Genomic DNA, 13,564 nt, shown 5'->3' on the forward strand with positions numbered 1-13,564 from the left:
ACCGTGGTATCGCTGCTTTATGTGCAGTCTCAAAACTTTAAAATTCAAAACACACATGCTCTAGTTACATCGCGACTGAACAACACGGATTTATACCGAAGAGGTCGACCGCTACAATTCTCGTTCAATACACATCATCAATCATACGGAAAGAGATCATCAAATGGATGCTATCTACACCGATCTTTCTGCTGCTTTTGATAAAATCAATCACGAAATTGCAGTGGCCAAACTAGAGCGACTTGGTTTTCACGGTTCCCTTCTTGATTGGCTTCGCTCATACCTCACCGGTCGACATATGTCAGTGAAGATTGGAGATCATTTTTCTCAACCGTTCACTGTTTCTTCTGGTGTACCTCAAGGCAGTCATCTGGGACCGATCATATTTTTATTGTATCTGAATGACGTTCACTTTTCGATCCGTTGCCTGAAGCTGTCTTATACTGACGATTTCAAACAATACTTTGTCATCAAAGATCGAAGTGATGCATTGTTTCTTCAGCAGCAGCTGGACGTTTTTACTGTTTGGTGTGACAAGAACAGGATGGTTGATTCACAACTCACCTTCAAGGACCATCTTCTCAACTTGGTTTCGTTTCGCCAAAGACTTTATGGGCATTTTCTGTTTAAAAACACTCTATTGTTCCACATTAGACTACTGTTCCGTAGTATGGACTCCTTTTTACAGCAACGGGGTGAATCGTATTGAGGCCATTCAGCGAAGATTTGTACGTTTAGCCCTGCGTTGGCTACCCTGGAGTGATCCTTTCAATCTCCCTAGTTATGAAAGTCGCTGTAATTTGATGTCCCTACAATTACTTCGCCGAGGCGTCTCTAAGGCTACCTTCATCGCTGCTCTCCTACGATCGGACATTAATTGCGGTTCACTTCTGCAGCAGTTAAATGTCAATATCAGAAGCGTAAATTTACGTTCTTATTATGTTTTCAACATCCCGGCTTCTCGCACACACTACGGCGCTAATGAGCCGATAACTAGCATGTTCAAGATTTTCAACAAATGTTATAACTGCTTTGATTTTAATATCTCCCGTGTTAGGCTTATGAATCTGTTTTATAATGTACTTTTTACTTCCTGACGGTTTCTGTTTTCTGTATTTAAATAAAGTTAATTATGTTATCATTAATATATTTTTATACGTTTAGGACTAAGTTCAAGCAAATGTATCTTTAGGAAAAACTATTTCTTCAAATTAAAAACAGAATACCTACTATGCAACATGGCTTCTGTGAAGGAATAATTAATTAATTCGAGCAAATTCGTAGTTGTTGAACGGCCTTCAAGTTCAACAACTACGAATTTGCTCGAATTAATTAATTATTCCTTCACAGCAAAAAATTAATTTTGACATCACATCAAAGTGGATGCACTTCACTTGCCAAAAAGGACATAATTATCATTAATGTGCATGAACTGACATTACGCTGCTTTTACTGCATTTGTTTATTTTTGTGGCTATAAAAATTACATGAGACTTTCGACATGATTGAAGTGCATCCTCTTGTATGTAATATTAAAATTTATTTTTTGCTGTGTTGAATGAAATGGATAACGGAAACCATGTAGAAGTGTTGTACACAGATTTCAGCAAAGCGTTTGATCAAATTGACATACCCATGCTTCTTTTTAAACTTCAAAAAATGGGAATTCATTATGCACTCCTCAAGTGGCTTGAATGATATTTAAGATTGAAAAGTTCGTTTCTCAACGAACAGTACGTTTGATGACTGAGTTAAATTCCGCGTCTGTTATGACTCAATTTGATGTCAAAATTGACGCTCGTATATGTCAGTCTCAGAGCATCTAAATTTAGATGATTTTATCTAAGTTTGTGTTTTTAGGTGCTATCTTGATGACGGTTGTGAAATGTTTGGAATCCTGAAATAAGTAGAAGATGCAGAACAAACCTGAATAACTACTGTATGTGCAACCAGGGCAGAGAACTCAAAAAGATTCCCAATGTGCAATCTGTGTGTGTTTGTGTTTGAGCAGTCTGATTTCGCAAATCTGCTGACGGTTAGAAAATCTGCCCAATTTTCCAGGAAGCAGATTTTCCAACAAATGTAACTGTCACCATTTGCTATCCCAGCAATGGAAATCGTACCCAAACCACAAGAGGAAGCTTCTGAATTTTGCTACATTCAAGTAGCAACGGAAACGAGCGATCTACCCAAACCACTCCACTTCTCAGCTTACAATATGGTTCCCAGTCAGTTGGCCACCATATCGTCACTGCATATCAAGAAGATTCGTCTTGACGTGCACTTGTCTCTGGCTGTCAGGGAAAGAGAGCGATAGAAAGAGGGAGTGCTACTGTCGTAGAACGTCTGCTGAAAAGGCCACAAGTGCATTCATGAGCCATCTCGTCTGGAGCTTTTGAGGGGATGCATTTGATATGTTTCTCACTCTTGCAACTGATGGAGCTTATGCTCCAACTCTCTGAAGGAAGGCAAAGCTGCTACTACTGCTGTTGCAGCCACCACCGGGAGTAGAGTATTCAAATTGAATGCATCTGACGGCCGACGACCAGGACGATGACGGGGTTTCAACAAGTTTCCGACAATTTATACTCGAAATGGGACTGACTTGCCAACCGAGCGCTTAAAATGCTGTCAGTCGAAAAATGTCCTCTGAATCTGTTGCTGCACTGATACTTTTCGAGGTACTAGGGGAATTTAAACTCATTTTTTACTTGTCATAAAACCTCTCAAACGCAATACCTTTCCGGCGAATTTTTACCAGTCTTTGCTGTAAAATTCATCGCTCAAAATCCAGTTCAATGCCACTTCCTTTTAATCCCCTCGTCATCACCGTTGCTGAAGTAGGTACCTACCAACCAGCGAACCGACACTCGCATGTCAAACTGTGATTATATTTGTCACACTTATTAGCATTAGAGCGGTATATTATAGTCTCCCCGAACCGACAGCGACTTAATCAGGTCAATCAATAAGCACATAAAACTCTACTTTGCTATATGCCACCCACACTCGAATCGATTGACGGACCATCCCATCGAGAGATTCGCAAGAAATTGCTTTGAGACCCGGATTAGCAGAGAATTCTATTATAACGTTCGGCAATTTCATTCCACCAAATTAATGAGATTACGGTTCAACTCTGACAGAAAGTTAATTGCTTTCTGACGAACTAACATTTCAATAACGACCACAAACACTTCGGGTATTATGAACGTTAAAAATTTCAAAAGCCTGTAAAGACATCTCTTGATGAAGCGGTTCTACATTCCACCCGAGTGAGCCAATATGCCAGATAAGTGTTGCTGTCTGGTTGCTTTTCAAAACATTACATTTTGCCCTTTTCTATTCATGGATTTGCAGTACGTAGTAGTGCAACGCGAGTAACGGTGACGGCACCGGAAGGCAGAGCTCAGCGGGTGCATCAAATATGTATAGGAAAAAAAAAATGCAAATTCTCCTGTCGTGCATCCCGGTTTCCATGGATGTAAAAAGCCCTCGAAAACATGGCACAAGTCACTAGAGCTACACAGTGATTTTGACGACAGATCGGGAGCAACTCTATATAAATAGCTTCGGCGTTCGTGTTGACTGTGTGTGTTATTTTTTGACTTTATTACGTCCCTACTGAGACTTAACGCCTGCCCTCAACGTTGTGCTCTGAATGCACTTCCTCAACTTAGTGTTCTGGATGCACTTGAGACAACAATTGTTAAACGGTCTACACTGATTGACGACAAATAAATAAATAAATAAATAAATAAATAAATAAAAGAAGTTAATTGTACTATTTTTGCATCAGTATAATTATTTGGAAAATACAAGCATACTCGATGCACAGGGAAGTCGAAACATGCTTCAGTCCGAAAAATGCCTAGACCGAACCAGGAGTCGAACCCAGCCACCTCCAGCATGGTCTGGCTTTATAGCTGCGCATTTACCGACTGAGCTAATGGAAGCCCCCACTAAGTCCTAGAGACAGCAGAAGTGAATAAGGTTGCAACCCGGATTCGTTCCTTCCACAGCACATCAATGGAGTTTGCGATTAGGAAACGAGCGAAAAGCAAATCAATGAGGAAATTGGAGAACGCTGTCAGCGTTAGAGCCCAAGTTCTGTTCCATCCTCTTTTTTATTGAGTATGAACTTTGCACCTGTTATGAGACACGTTACAAGTTTTATCAAGGCTTTAAATTTGTATTGAAACCTAGACCATGGCCTATGATTTTTGTACAAAGAAATACATAGCGGAATTTTATGAAGTCAGGTACTTACATCTTTATGTTCCTAGTGTGGTACCCTCGAAACCCTTGGTATATCTGCTGAATATCCAGCTTCTATCTTATTTTGGAATAGCAGTCAATTTCTCTGATTTAGAACAGCACGTTTGTTATTCATACCAATGTTCAACACTTGTTGCTACCTTCCTCAGGAGAAACATGTTTGTGCTCGTACTGCGTCAAAATGCTTCATCCGTAAACCTGTGGTTAATTTTATAATTTTGTTCACGCTAATCAAAAATGTATTACATTGAATGTTAGTTGCGTTTTCTATCATCCTCCGTAATGAATACCGCAGCAAATGATATAAGTTGGCCTTGCAGACGATGCAAGGATTTTTTATCTTTTCCATTTTGTGATCTGCCTACGCTTGCGACTAGACCACCAAGCTTTTTATTTATATCGTTTTAGAACGACGCACACACTTTCCACGATGCTCTCCCGTTCAGCAGGAAAAGCATACAAAATCGAGTAATCGCTCTAGAAGCGGCTCTTATTTGCTTTTAGCCAATCCATATTTTGCAGCAGAATTCATTTCACTCACTAATACATACAATCCTGCGATGATGATGTAACCGGTCGCGTAGCGAAGCATTGGCTGGATTTCGAGAGCCGACTTGAAACGCTTTTCAATTCAGCCATCAATAAGTTGTGCGTTACCATACGTAACGCCTTCTATAGTCCAGACAGGAACCAACGCCACGCGTTGATAATCCGACTTAGCCAATCAGCAGCCGACACATGTTGGCGCAATATCGCGTGATTCCACTGAGGACTACTGGAACCTCGCACGCGAAGAGTAGATTATTTGCAAATCGACATTTAAAGTTGTAAGACGAATATCAGACATTGATAAATAGTTAGTACTTATAAAGAAAAAGTTGTAAGAATAGTTTAAAACAGGTTGGCTTATAAACTAGTGAGAGCATAGTGGTGAATATATTCACAGTGATTAAGGTGTTTCCTTGTAGAGTCCATTTTTCCATCACACCTCGCAATTTCAAGAGCACACAACTCAAGATCTACGAGGTTTATACATCTGCAAAATTCAGACATTGCTTGCTTTTCCGCGGCAAACAACAAGTACATATGTAGTCTACGATTTGATTGATTGACGAATAAATAAATAAATAAATAAATACATATCGACAAATATCAGTCAAGGATTTTAATGCGGCCTGCGATAATTGAAATTAAGATGCCCATTCTCGGATTGCTGACGTTAGGTTTGCTGGAAAATGTTAACACACAGTTTATACAACTCCCATATTGTTGTTAATACCTTCAGAACGTTGATGATAATAGGTCATATCAGGAAGCTCATCAAGTGTAGGCAAATCATCCACAGGATCGTTGAAACTAACTATCGAGTTGGAATCTGGCAGTGATGAGGTGAAAAATCGAGATTTTTCTTTTCTGTATGCACCCTCCATTTTTGCTTGTGTTTTGCAGCAATTTTTCTGTATTCTCCACTTTTCGAATACATGTCAATTTATTTTTCATCACAATGGAATACCAAAGGCTTTTCTTTTTTTATGGTCCAATAAATTGTTTTGACAACTAACGATATAACTGAAACTGATCTTATGTACACATATAAATGATCATCAACATTTTTAAAATAGAACTTGTTAAAAAATTCCTTCTTGACATTGCATTTGGCATTGCATCTTATGCAACTTCAACTTTATTTGGATATTTATACGATTTCAAATTTGAATTCCATGCGGCCTCACCAAACGGTGTTTATTCAATCAGCGCGTGGTGAGCAATGGTGTTCTCCAGTACACAACGAAAGACTGCCTGCAAGCAGCGAGCTGCAGCCCACATGAGCATCCATAGAAGGAGGAAGAAGCCGTACCGCTGTTGATCGGAATCAGTAGCTCTTCGTGAGTCGCTGTGGGCCATCTATGTCATACTTAAGAGCATAAACAGAGAGAATCACCGACAAACCGACATGAAACTTAAACTTAACTTGATTGAGAATCCATAACGGCCGATTCAAATATGCAGCAAACCCATCTGTCAAAACCATATAATTCTTTTATCTAGGTTACAATAATTTGTTCGCGATAGATTATACACGAACCAACTCACCAACGTACGTGTGCTAGTGGCTACGATACACATTTTTCGCAAACACAGCGCCAGATGTCAGTTTTGTGCTTTGATCAAAATGTCATGGTAATTTATAAGGTCATTCATATCGGTTTTTCGGTGAGAGAACCCTGCTCAAATTCCTATTCCTATACAAAACACAAGCTCCTGCTACAGTTAACATTCCTTATTAGAGATTTGAATAGATTTTTCTCCTTTACTTAAATCTAGAGTTATTATTAGTTAGGTAGGTTCCGATTCTACACGTTGTCATGGATACCAACATTAATTAAGAGGAATTAAATGCAAGATAACTCTTTTTTGCTGTTTTAAAACCAATAAGATTTATTATATATTAAGACCACGAAGTCCTACGTCACCATTGCGTACAACCCCATAGGGATGTCCCTTGAAGTTTTTACATTAAAAAAAAAACTAACAAACAAAATGGCCGAAATGAACATTTTAAAGGACATTTCTTATAAATGACAAGCATTTTGCGTTACTTTCACACAAATGAGTTTTCTATTATCATTCTGACTTTGCTTTTAAACCAAGAACAAATAATCTATCTACCAAACTGAGAACCTTACTTAACAGTCCCCAACGTTGAGTTTATTTAAACTTAATTTTGGCTACTTTTTCCTTACCGTGTAGATGGTGTTTACTTTGTGCCATTTGACATGTATGCTTTTTGCTTCGTCAGTTCTTATTGATATTTTGTTTAGTGAGGCATCTTCAGATAGAGGCGGCAGTCCATGTTTTGTGATTTTAGAGGTGATTGCAGTGGAAATGTTCATGCTCTTGCGAGTTTAAATTCTTCAACTTTGAATTTTAAGTGTTACAGAGACATTCAGGGTTATTCTGCGTGGCGTATGAGGTGAGACGACAATTGTCACCTCGCAGTCACATGACTCTTCTCACTCTATTCCGACAGTCGACTCGGGTGAGGTGAGAGGTTCATTCTTAGGTGAGTTGCAAAGTGACTCGGTGTTCATTCGCCGAAATGTCAGTTTGCTTTGTTTTTTGAAAAGGGCCTACACAGTTTTTGTAGGTTCATTTATCAGTTTAATCGCAGTTTTTATTTTTTACATAAACATGCGTTTCGAGTCGTATTCCATGTCGAACAAGGTAGATTAAAATATTTTAATTTTTTCTTAAACATAATCCGCGTTCACATGTTCGAAATCATGCATAAAACTATCATTAAAATGAATTGAAAATGTTCGGTCTGTGCTAGACCCTTTCAGTTTTTGCTGTTTGTTGTTTTCGATTGCGAGCGAAGATTTTTTTTTTCCGATCGTGTTTTTTTATTATTAATACGCTGGAACCTTCATTTACGAGCCAAACCGGCGCGGCGGTTCGTAAATCGAACCAGAAGTAACAAAAACCCATTACTTGGGATTTATTTCATAAAAAAGATTTTTGAAAATATTATCAAATACCTCACAATATGGGTATTTTTGGTATCGGGGTGACGTGCACGGACCGGACATCGATGTCTGGGGCCGTTTTGAAATTTAAGATGGCGGCTTCCGGTTAGGGAAATACTACCAAATCACTCACAATATTGGTTTGTTTTTTTAATCTTGGTGACGTGTAAGGACCGGAATACCATGCCTGACGCCTTTTTCAAGCTTCCGGGTGGAGAAAAACCTTGGGAATTCTGTGAAAAACATCTCAATGCGGGTATTTTTGGAATCTTAATGACGTGTAGGGACCGGAAACCTATGTCTGACGCCTTTTTCAAATTCTATATGGCTTCCGGTTGGAGAAAAACTCGGAATTTTTGTAAAATATCCCACAATATTGGTATTTTTGGAGTCGGGGTGACGTGTAAGGACCGTAAATCGATGTCTGAGGCTTTTTTAAAATTCAATATGGCGACTTCCGGTTAGGGAAAAACTGCCAAATTACCCACAATATGGGTATTTTTGGAATCTTGGTGACGTGTAGGGACCGGAAATAGATGTCTGACACAATTTTAAATTCAATATGCCAGCTTCCGGTTGGATAAAAGCTGGGAAATACTGCCAAATTACCCATAATATGGGTATTTTGGAGTCTTGATGACGTGTAGGAACCGGAAATCGATATACGAGGCCGTTTTGAAATTCAAGATGGAGGCTTCCGGCTAGAGAAAAACTTGAAAATTTTGTCAAATACCTCACAATATTGGTAGATTATTGGTTAGAGTCGGGGTGACGTTTAAGGACCGGACATCGATGTCTGAGGCCATTTTAAAATTCAATATGGTGGTTTCCGGTTAGAGAAAAACTTGGAAATTCTGTCAAATTCCTCTCAATATGGGTATTTTTGGAATGATGGTAAACTGTAGGGACTTGAAACCCATGTCTGAGACCATTTTGAAATTCAATATGCCAGCCTTCGGTTAAAGACAAACTTGGAAATACTGCAAAATTACCCACAATATTGATATTTTTGGAATCGGGGTGACGTGTAGGGACCGGACATCGATGTCTGACGCCTTTTTGAAATTCAATATGGCGACTTCCGGTTAGAGAAAAACTAGGAAAAACTGCCAAATTACCCACAATATGGGTATTTTGGAATCTTGGTGACGTGTAAGGACCGGAAATAGATGTCTGAAGTCTTTTTGAAATTCAATATGGCGGCTTCCGGTTGGAGAAAAGCTTGGAAATTTTGTCAAATATCCCACAATATTGGTACTTTTTAGTCGGGGTGACGTGTAAGGGCCGGAAATCGATGTCTGCGGCCATTTTTAAATTCAAGATGGTGGCTTCCGGTTGGAGAAAAACTAAAAAAATATGTCAAATACCTCTCAATATAGGTATTTTCGGAATCTTGGTGAAGTGTAAGGACTGGAAACCCATGTCTGACACCATTTTTAATTCAATATGCCAGCTTCCGGTTAGAGAAAAGCTGGGAAGTACTGCCAAATTACCCACAAAATTGGTATTTTTGGAGTCTTGATGACGTGTAGGGACCGGAAATAGATGTATGAGGCCGTTTTGAAATTCAAGATGGCCGCTTCAAGCTAGAGAAAAACTTGGAAATTCTGTCAAATACCTCACAATATTGGTATGTTTAGAGTCGGGGTGACGTGTAAGAACCGGACATCGATGTCTGGATATCTGAGGCCATTTTAAAATTTAATATGGCATCTTCCGGTTAGAGAAAAACTAGGAAATTCTGTCATATTCCTCTCAATATCAGTATTTTTGGAATCATGGTAACGTGTAGAGACTTGAAATCCGTGTCTGACACCATTTTGAATTCAATATGGCGGCTTCCAGTTGGACAAAAACTGGGATATACTGCCAAATTAGCCACAATATGGGTATTTTTGGAATCTTGGTAACGTGTAGAGACCGGACATCGATGTCTGAGGCCGTTTTGAAATTCAATATGGCGGCTTCCCGTTGGAGAAAACTTGGAAATTCTGTCGAATACCCCTTACTATGGGTATTTTTGGAAACGGGGTGCCGTATATCGACCGGAAATCCAAGCCCGGTGCCATTTTGATATCCAAGATGGCGGCTTCCGTTTAAATAAAAACTGGGATATTCTGTCAAATACACCGCCTTATGAGCATTTCAGGAATCTTGGTGACGTGTTGGGACCGGAAATCGATGTTTCACGCCTTTTTTGAAATTCCAGTTACAGAAAAATTTAAAAAATACTATCAAATACCCCTCAATATGGATATTTTTGCTTGTGGTGATGTGTAGAGACATTTTGAATTCAATATGGTGGTTTCTGTTCGAGAAAAACTTGGGAATTCTGTCCAATTGAGGGGTAAATATTGGTATTTTTGGAATCGGAGTGACGTGTAAGGACGGAAAACCCATCCGTATTTTTCTATTTTTCTGTATTCGGAAGCCACCAAATTGGATTTCAAAAAGGCGTCAGACATTGCTTTCCGGGCTCTACACGTCACCTCGATTCCAAAAATACCCATATTGTGGTGTATTTGACAGTGTTTCCAAGTTTTTCTTCTACCGGAACCCACCATCATGGATTTCAACATAGCCTCAGACATGAATTTCCGGTCTCTACACATCAACACAATTCCAAAAATAATCATGTTGAAGGATATTCGACAGTATTTTTATATTTTCCTCTACCTGGAAACTGCCATTTGGATTTCAAAAAGGCGTCCGATATGGATTTACGGACTCTGCACGTCACTCCGATTCCAAAAATACCCATATTGTAGAGTATTTGACAGAATTTCAGGGTTTTCCAACCGGAAGCTGCCATCTTGAATTTCAAAACGGACTCAGACATCGATTTCCGGTTCTCACACGTCTGCCCAAATCCAAAAATACCTATATAGTGAGGTATTTGACAGAATTTCCAAGTTTTATAGCTCACCAACAGGAAGCCGCCATTTTGGATGTCAGAAAGACATCAGACATAGTTTTCCGGTCCCTACACGTCACCCGGATTCCAAAAATACCCACATTGAGGGGTATTTAACAGAATTTACAGGTTTTTATCCAACCGGAAGCCACCATATTGAATTTCAAATAGGCGTCAAACATCTATTTCCGGTACAATACGTCAGCAAAATTCCAAAAATACTAATATTGTGGGTAATTTTACAGTATTTCCCAGTTTTTCTTTTACCGGAAGCCGCCATATTGAATTTCAGAGAGACGTCAGACACGGTTTTTCGGTCCCCACACGTCACCCTGACTCCAAAAATACTAATATTGTGGGTAATTTGGCAGTATTTCCCAGTTTTTCTCTAGCCGGAAGCCGCCATATTGAATTCAAAATGGTGTCATACATGGGTTTCAGGGCCCTACATGTCACCCAGATTTTAAAAATACCCATATTGAGGGCTTTTTGGCAGAATTTCCAATTTTTCTCTAACCGAAGGCTGCCATATTGAATTCAAAATGGCGTTAGACATGGGTTTCCGGTCCCTACGCGTCACCCCAATTCCAAAAATACCCATATTGAGGGATATTTGACAGAATTTTCAAATTTTTCTCCAACCGGAAGCCACCATCTTGAATTTCAAAACGGCCTCAGGCATCGATTTCTGGACCCTACACGTTACCAAGACTCCAAAAATACTCATACTGTGCGTAATTTGGCAGTAATTCCCAATTTTACTACAACCGGAAGCAGCCATATTGAAGTCAAAATAGCGTCAAACATCGATCCCTACACGTCACCCCAATTCTAAAAATACTCATATTGAGAGGTATTTGACAGAATTTTCAAGTTTTTCTCCAACCGGAAGCCACCATCTTGAATTTTAAATTGACCTCAGACATCAATTTCCGGTCCCTACACGTCATCCCGACTCCAAAAATACCAGTTTTGTGGGGTATTTGGTAAAATTTCTAAGTTTTTCACTAGCCGGAAGCCACCATCTTGAATTTCAAAATGGCCTCAGACATCCATTTCCGAACCCCACACGTCACCAAGATTCCAAAAATACTCATACTGTGGGTAATTTGGCAATAATTCCCAGTTTTTCTCCCACCGGAAGCCGCCATCTTGAATTCAAAATGGCGTCAGACATCTATTTCCGGACCCTATACGTCACCCCAATTCTAAAAATACCCATATTGAGGGGTATTAGACAGAATTTTCAAGTTTTTCTCCAACCGGAAGCCACCATCTTGAATTCAAAACGGCCTCAGACATCGATTTCTGGACCCTACACGTTACCAAGACTCCAAAAATACTCATACTGTGGGTAATTTGGCAATAATTCCCAGTTTAAATTTTAAAATGGCCTCAGACCGTGGGGTGCGACACATCTTAATCTCAATTTAAGATCGTAAAAAAATCTCACGATCGCGAATCACTCTACGAAAAATCTTTTTTCATCATTTGTATCTAATTCCATCTATTTGCATCGCTCTCCATCTTTTTGCAGGAAATCTTCAAAATCTTCATCAATATTCCTTCTATCTAATAAGCGTGCGCGCATCTCACAACAGCAAAGAAATTTTTTTCCTACATCTTAGATAGAGTCACTCCCCTCGCCTCAGACATCGATTTCCGAACCCTACACGTCACCAAGATTCCAAAAATACTCATACTGTGGGTAATTTGACAATAATTCCCAGTTTTTCTCCCACCGGAAGCCGCCATCTTGAATTCAAAATGGCGTCAGACATCTATTTCCGGACCCTATACGTCACCCCAATTCTAAAAATACCCATATTGAGGGGTATTTGACAGAATTTTTAAGTTTTTCTCCAACCGGAAGCCACCATCTTGAATTTCAGATTGACCTCAGACATCGATTTCCGGTCCCTACACGTCATCCCGACTCCAAAAATACCAGTTTTGTGGGGTATTTGGCAGAATTTCCAAATTTTTCTCAAACCGGAAGCCGCCATATTGAATTTTAAAATGGCCTCAGACATGGGTTTCCGATTCCTACACGTCACTCCTATTCCAAAAATACCCATATTGAGGAAGCCGAAGAAACAAAAAAAAATGATTGAAACAAATTTAGAAGTAATAAATTACCGAAAACCGTAACCATCGCTTATATAACTCTAAGGTTTTCCATCCAGTCGACTGCAGCGGAGGTTACGACTCTTGTCACTTAAAATCGTCACTTCAGTACGACTTTTGTCACCGAAATACGACTGTGAGAATAAGGTGAGAGTTCACCGGGTTCATCCCAAGTGACTTTTCTCACCTCACTCGCCAGCTGGAATCGGGTGACACGAGTGACTCGAGTCGTCTCACCTCATTCGCCACGCAGAATAACCCTGTATATGTGGCATGTTGGAAAGTCTTCATCTTTGTTTATTTATACACCGGATAAAGCATTCCCCCTTATTCTGCGAGTCACGTGACTCTCTCTCACCGGTGAGGTTTACAACTGTCACCTCGTGTGAGGTGACTCTCCATGCAAATCAAATGGAGAGTCACCTCACACGAGGTGACTATTGTCACCTCACCGGTGAGAGAGAGTCACGTGACTCGCAGAATAGGGGGGATTGAATTGACCTGGTGGGAACGTGAATGCTCGAAATTGTTTAAAACAAAAATCAAATTTTGGGCGTGACGAAGTTCGACGGGTCAGCTAGTTTTATATAATTTTGGAAAAATGTGGAGCGAAAAAATATTCTAATACGATTGTAAAATCACAGACAAACAAACATAGTATTACAGTACCCGTTCAATTTTGGCAACAAGTCCGAAAATTTAGTTTTTCCAAAATCGA

Source organism: Ochlerotatus camptorhynchus, unplaced genomic scaffold (assembly GCF_037179485.1).
Source record: "Ochlerotatus camptorhynchus isolate MF236.1 unplaced genomic scaffold, CSIRO-AGI_Acam_v1.1 ptg000383l, whole genome shotgun sequence".
NCBI lineage: Eukaryota > Metazoa > Arthropoda > Insecta > Diptera > Culicidae > Ochlerotatus > Ochlerotatus camptorhynchus.